A 6,839-nucleotide genomic window follows, 5' to 3' on the forward strand; every position below is an offset into this window, starting at 1 on the left:
ATGTTAAGGGGCAATGAAACCTGTTATTCCATGATATTGCCTGTCTTAAAATACTTTACCCCTGCAGGACTGGTTATCTTAGGTTCCATTCTGTTAATACTGGGCCTACATTAATCCTTGCTGACTCAAAGTGTAAGTACAATCAGCTTTCATGTGCTTTCAGAAAGAATAGAGCAAGCTAACTTCAGTCTGCAAACTGTGTCCATTGATATTACCACTTAAAAGTTAACAGCAATGGAATTCAATGGGTAAAACTGAGATTTATATTGCTTTGCTTAGAGCTAGTAACATAAATAAGAGAACAAGAAGATTGACAAAAAGATCCACAAAACCAATAAAAAGAGTAACAATGTAGTATGTACCAAAAATGAATATGCTTACTGTGATGCCAAGAAACCAGAGGCATGTCTGGGGAAGGATAAAAGTGGAGGCAAGTTGTAACAATGCAATCAAGCCTGGAGGCTGCCCGGAGCCAGTTGAGGCACATTTTTACTGTTAATATTCAAAAATCAGCTGACTGAAAATATACAATAGAACGTTTCAGTTTAGGTGACTAATAAGAGAAAAGAGACAAGTGAAAAACTTCTAATTGTGTGTTAGAAATAATAAAATGAAAGGACAAGACAATAATGAGCCCACTACTTACCAGGGAATGGGAAAAAAATGTGTGAGAAACACAAAGTATTTTTTTATTTCAATTATCATGAATAATTGATTTTCCTATATGGTTAATGCAATAAGAATGAAAAACATAAGGAAGAACCAAGACTCAAAAACATTAAAATATTTTAGATATTCTCATATCTGAGAAATCCTGATAGTATTCTATAGCAGTAAATCAACTTTACTAAAAATTCTGTAGTAGTAAAGCAACTCCCAACCCTGCAGCAATTTGTCTCAAGAAATCGTGGTAGTCAAGACAGTCTGAAGGCATAGATATTTCCAGTTTTGAAAAGGGTAGAATGGAATTGTAAAAACAGACTATTTTTGATCTCCAGGAAAAATCCAAAGTAAATTATTAAAAGCGGTTTGCAAGTATCTGAAGGATAATTATGTAAAAAGAAAAACCAAGACTGGTTTTTCAGGAATCAAACATATTCAGCCAATGCAATTCCCTTTTTCTCCAGAGAAAATCATCTTATGTACAGAGCAGGAGGCAGCAGAAGGATGTTACTTGACTTTTAGCCTTTGAGGACCTTCCACACAGCACTCTCTTGAGGAAGACTTGTATATGTATGATAGTTTCAAAGCTAACAGCAGACATATCCTCTAGGGCTATCTGCCAACTTTTTACACACTGGAGGGAAGGGATGCCATCCAGAGGGACCTTGATGGGCTTGAGAGGCAGGCCTGTGTGAACCTCATGAGGGTCAACTAGGCCAAGTGCAAGGTTTTGCATCTGGGCTGGGGCAATCCCAAGCACAAATAAGCACAAATACAGTCTGGGTGAAGGGAGAATGGATTGAGAGCAGCCTCTCAGAGAGAAGGACCTGAGGGTGTTGGTTGATGAAAAACTTAACATGAGCTGGAAATGTGCACCTGCAGCCCAGAAAGTCAACAATATCCTAGGCTGCATCAAAATAAGTGTTGCCAGAAGGTCAAGGGAGATGATTCTCCCCCTCTGCTCTGCTCTTGTGAAACCTGAGTATAAAAAATCAGTATAAAAATGACATGGGCCTGTGGGAGTGAGTCCAGAAAAAGGACACAAGGATGATCAGAGGGCTGGAGCACCTCTCCTATGAAGACAGGCTGAGAGAGTTGGGCTTGTTCAGCCTGGAGAGAAGAAGGCTCTGGGGAAACCTTCTAGCAGCCTTACAGTACCTAAAGGGGGCCTACAGGAAAGCTGGGAGGGACTCTTTGTCGGGGGGTGTAGAGATAGGACAAGGGGGAATGGCTTTAAACTAAATGAGGATAGATTTAGATCAGGTATAAGGAAGAAATTCTTTACTAAGAGTGTGGTGAGGCACTGGAACATATTGCCCAGAGAAGCTGTGGATGCCCCATCCCTGGAGGTGTTCAAGGCCAGGTTGGATGGGGTTTTGGGCAACCTGGTCTGGTGGGAGGTGTCCCTGCCTATGGCAGGGGTGTTGAAATTACATGATCTTTAAGGTCCCTTCCAACCCAAACCATTCTGTGATTCTATAAACTGTTTCTTATTATGTCAGGTTCTCTAGGGCTCTTCCCTGTGCTTTCTCTCTCTATTAATAGTTCGGATGAAAGAACTTTCATTAAAAAATGAGTGAGTGAAGATGGCAGGCAGGGTTCATTGAAGATGATTTTGACAATTTAAGGAATATTTTGATATAAAAAAGGTGGATTTCAATAACGATGGAATTCAATATACTGCATATGGGGATTTAATACAGGAGACAGCATTAGCTGATTGGCAGCAATGACACAGAAAGGACCTAGAAGTTAGAATGCTTCACAGAGTAACTCTGAATCAACTCTGTCATGCTGTTGTAGAAAGGTGTATGTCATTTTGTGTTGTCTGGAAGGTAGCTGAGCTGTTCTGCTGTATTTGGCACCAGTGTGGAACTTAAATGGAATACTATATTCAGTTGGGCTACCATATTTTAAGAAAGATGAAGTTGAAGAAAATCTAGAGAAAGCAACTGCGGTGGGGGGGGGGGGTGGAGGTGGGGCGGGGGATGGAGAGAAGAAAAAAAAAGATGAGCTGTGGAAAATAGGACCCATTAAAAAGTATGGAAAGATATGATTATAGTTGGCTATAAACAAGCTAACCAAGGGAGGAAAAACATGAAAGGCCTTCCAATCCTGTCAGTTTTGTTTGTTTGTTTGTTTGTTAACAGAGTAATTGTCTTGTGTACTCCAAGTCTTCAGAGGGTAGGATAAACAACTAAATAGTTTAATTTGAAAAAAAAAAAAAAAAAAAGCTTTTTATTTATTTATTTTGGAAATACTTTATAATTTTAAGCTGAGTGAAGAATTAGAAATGCCTAAAGAAGATGTGCAGTCTTAGTAACTATAGGATCACAGATGTGTTTAAACAAGCCTCCCTCAGGAATGGTTCGTGTTAATTTGGTCCTATTGGAACGAATGTACCCTTTCTCCACCTGTGTTTCTGAGTCATATTCTTTTCATGCTGTGTGTGTGCAAATAGTTACCAGCAAATGTAAAATCTCCATACCTCATTCAGCCCTAAAGACAACTCAATGCCTGGTGGGGTTTGTCCAGCCAGCTCCCTGTGGGTCATTGCCTTTCTACAAGCATACACAGGCTGGCAAATCCAACGTCCAGGAACCCTCTTCTGCCAGCCCCCTTTAGGCCCAGCTGTAAACCCCCTTTTTAATGGGCCACCCACAAGGCTTTTTCATGGCAATTATGGTCCCCCTGCCAGAAGCATATTGTTTCTCATGCCAGCTCAGAGCCTTTCATCCCAATATCCAAGCCACTGAGCCCTCTTTCTGCAGCCAGCTCCCAGGCTATTTAACTTCTCCTTGCTACTCCAAAAGCCACATAGCCTCTGGCTCTCTTCAGCTGCTCTGCTGGTTATATTTCTCTTTCTGTGCTGGAAGGACTATTAAGCTCTCTAGTATGTGGATACACACCAAAAAAAAATAAAATAAAATAAAAAAAAAAATTAAAGAAACCCAATGTCTCTCTTCTTATCTTTGTAAATGGTATCAAGAAGAACTACTACCACCCCTAGATTAGAATATGGGTGAGTTGAGAAACTGTCCAGAGGGAGACATATGTCCTCTACCAAATTTGACATCCTAAACCTGCTTATGGGAAAAAAAATGTAAATTTTTCTACAACCTGATTCTTCAATTTTTAACAGGTACCCTTTCCCATTCTTTCTTATGGAGGTGAAAACCTCTCCTTTTCAGTGCTCTCTTTACTCCCAACTTGTCATCGAATCATTCCTTCACACTGGTTCTATTAAACCTACAAATAAATACCTTTTTACTTTCACATATTTTGACATGCCTGAACCATTTTCTGTGGTTGAACTGTGCCTTAAGACAAGAATCACATTTCCTTGTTTCCAGAGTGCCAATAGCACCACCATCACTTGGCAAACAATAAGTATTTCTTGAACTTTTTCAGGTGCAAATTGAAACTGTACGAAGAAGAATGTGAATTCACACAGAAGTCAGATTTTCATGACTAATGTACTGAAAAAAACTCATTACTTTGCTGTTAAGAATATATGCTTTTTAGGCACTTGTACAAAAAAACGTTCTTTGGAAACAGATCTTTGGAAAGTCATTCAGATGTCCTTTTCCAGGTGCTTTGTATAGATAACATTTTGTTAAATATACTAGGAATTTCCAAAGCAACTTGAAAGCTTTTGTGATTTATGGCTGCATTGACATTCTGATTTTTTTTTTCTTTTTTTAAATCGAGGTCTATTTCCTTAAAGTGTTTTTTTGTGTCAAGATCCAATAAATAAATAAATAAATAAATAGAATCATAGAATCATAGAATCATAGAATATCCTGAGTTGGAAGGGACCCTTAAGGATCATCAAGTCCAACTCTCGACACCGCACAGGTCTACCCAAAAGTTCAGACCATGTGCCTAAGTTCACAGTCCAATCTCTTCTTAAATTCAGACAGGCTCGGTGCAGTGACCACTTCCCTGGGGAGCCTGTTCCAGTGTGCAACCACCCTCTCTGTGAAGAACCCCCTCCTGACATCCAGCCTAAATTTCCCCTGCCTCAGCTTAACCCCATTCCCGCGGGTCCTGTCACTAGTGTTAATGGAGAAAAGGTCTCCTGCCTCTTGACAACCCCTTACGAGGAAGTTGTAGACTGCGATGAGGTCTCCCCTCAGCCTCCTCTTCTCCAGGCTGAACAGGCCCAGTGACCTCAGCCGTTCCTCATACGTCTTCCCCTCCAGGCCTTTCACCATCTTCGTAGCCCTCCTCTGGACACTCTCCAACAGTTTCATGTCCTTTTTATACTGTGGTGCCCAGAACTGCACACAGTACTCGAGGTGAGGCCGCACCAGCGCAGAGTAGAGCGGGACAATCACCTCCCTTGACCTACTAGCGATGCCGTGCTTGATGCACCCCAGGATACGATTGGCCCTCCTGGCTGCCAGGGCACACTGCTGGCTCATATTCAAATAGGTACTATTCCTGACATATTTGAGAACTACCAGTAAAGAAATGTGAATATGAGGTAGAAATAATATATAGTAGAGGTACTTTTCCACATTATGAGTGTTTTAATAATATCGTATATTTTTTAAAAAGGGACAGACGAACAGAGGTGGAAAATGTTTTGTAGTTAGAAAAAAAAGAGAGTCAGGAAACTCTTCTGTTAATATGGGTAAGAAAATTATGATAATCTCTTCAAACTTGGGTAATTATGGGAAATTACTGAAATATAAACCTTTTTTTTTTTTTTTTTTAATAAAAAAGTCTTTATGCCTGAGGACTCTCAGGAGAAGATAGCTGGGAGATATCTGACATCAGAACTCCAACTCTCCCCACCCCAGAGCCTTCCACCCCTGTAACAAATATAACTGAATGAAATAATCATCAGCTTCACTTCAGCTTCACTGCAGTCAGCAGCCTGGTATGCTAACATGAAGCACAGAGCTGTTAGCTGTGGCAGCTCTGGGGATCTTAAATGCCTGATTTGGCCATCCAGAAAAAAATCAAACAGGGAATAGTAGCAATTATCATTTCACACTTCCCAGGTAAATTGATTTGTGAAAACAAGTTGAAAGAAATCTCTACTTTCCCAGGTTTAAAAGTTTAAAATAATATACAAATATAGATTTTTCTTTAACAGTTGCATATCCCTTTGAGATCCTCGTGGAAAGGCATAAGTACCACAAAGCAATCAACTGTTGATACATTGTTCTCTCTTCTCAATTATACATTTTTGTTCAAATATTCTGCATACAAAGATTCAATTTCTATTCTTCAATGGCCTAAAACAAGAATGACTCCACCAAAATCACTGTCATAAAACTTACTTCCCAGCTGAAATGGGAAATACACCTAGTACCTGAGAATGTATACATATATTGCAGGCTATATATAGAGGGCAGAGTAAATAATGAAAGAACAAGAATTCTCAAGCCAGCAAAGGTTGTTGAAAAGCTCTGAAAATTAATTGAGGGAAAAATGTTGGGTGAGCTTCTATAGTAAGAAAATTCCTCTAACGTACTTCTGCAGCAAACATGCTGTATAGTTTTTAAATCTTGAATCCTACCCAGGATGAAAAGGAAAGAGGGAAAGTAATTCCACTAAATCACGTGGTGTAACCTACATGAAAGCTAACAAAGTACTTTTCAAATGAAACTGTCCCAACATGTTACGTCTTTTTGCTCTTTGCTCGTGAGAATAATTACACATGCACTAGAACAGAACAAAATACTTTTATTCCTTATTTAAATTGGTAATAATTTATGGTTCTGCTAATAAGAGTATATACTTATATTTGTTATTTTTCACAATTAAAAAGCTAGACTGTGAGGTGAGAAGGTGTGCATAAGATAACAAGAACTAAGTACAGCAGTATTTTTGAGGACCTGAGAGCACAGATTTTAGTCAGAGACTGAACAAAGCATTCAGGTTTTGTTCCTGAAAAAGCGGGGGGAGCAGTTTAATACTCAGTTTTTATTTAAAACATTCACAAATATGCTCACAGACTTGCCTTCCTATTTTCTTTTTCTTGCATGTCACATATGTATACTTCATGTCTGCAACAAAAGCAATCTGTGGCAGACCTAGGAAGTCCACATCGATTTTTATTTGTTTCTCCTCACAATCCAAAATGAGGCTTCTGAAAATTAAAAATGGAACTGAGCTTTCTTAAAAAAAAAAAAAAAAAAAAAAAAAAAAAAAAAAAAAAA

The 6,839-nt window shown here is 39.0% G+C and overlaps 1 long non-coding RNA gene across 1 annotated transcript in view; it reads right to left on the reverse strand.

Moving 5' to 3' along the window:
* Positions 1 to 1,458: 1,458 nt before the first annotated feature.
* The window catches only part of LOC118158330, a 12,814-nt gene continuing 7,433 nt past the window's right edge, over positions 1,459 to 6,839 (reverse strand). The window contains exon 3 of the long non-coding RNA XR_004746822.1: positions 1,459 to 1,641. This is a non-coding gene — a long non-coding RNA (uncharacterized LOC118158330). The remainder of the gene's footprint in view (positions 1,642 to 6,839) is intronic.

Source organism: Oxyura jamaicensis, chromosome 1 (assembly GCF_011077185.1).
Source record: "Oxyura jamaicensis isolate SHBP4307 breed ruddy duck chromosome 1, BPBGC_Ojam_1.0, whole genome shotgun sequence".
In the NCBI taxonomy this organism is placed as follows: Eukaryota; Metazoa; Chordata; class Aves; order Anseriformes; family Anatidae; genus Oxyura; species Oxyura jamaicensis.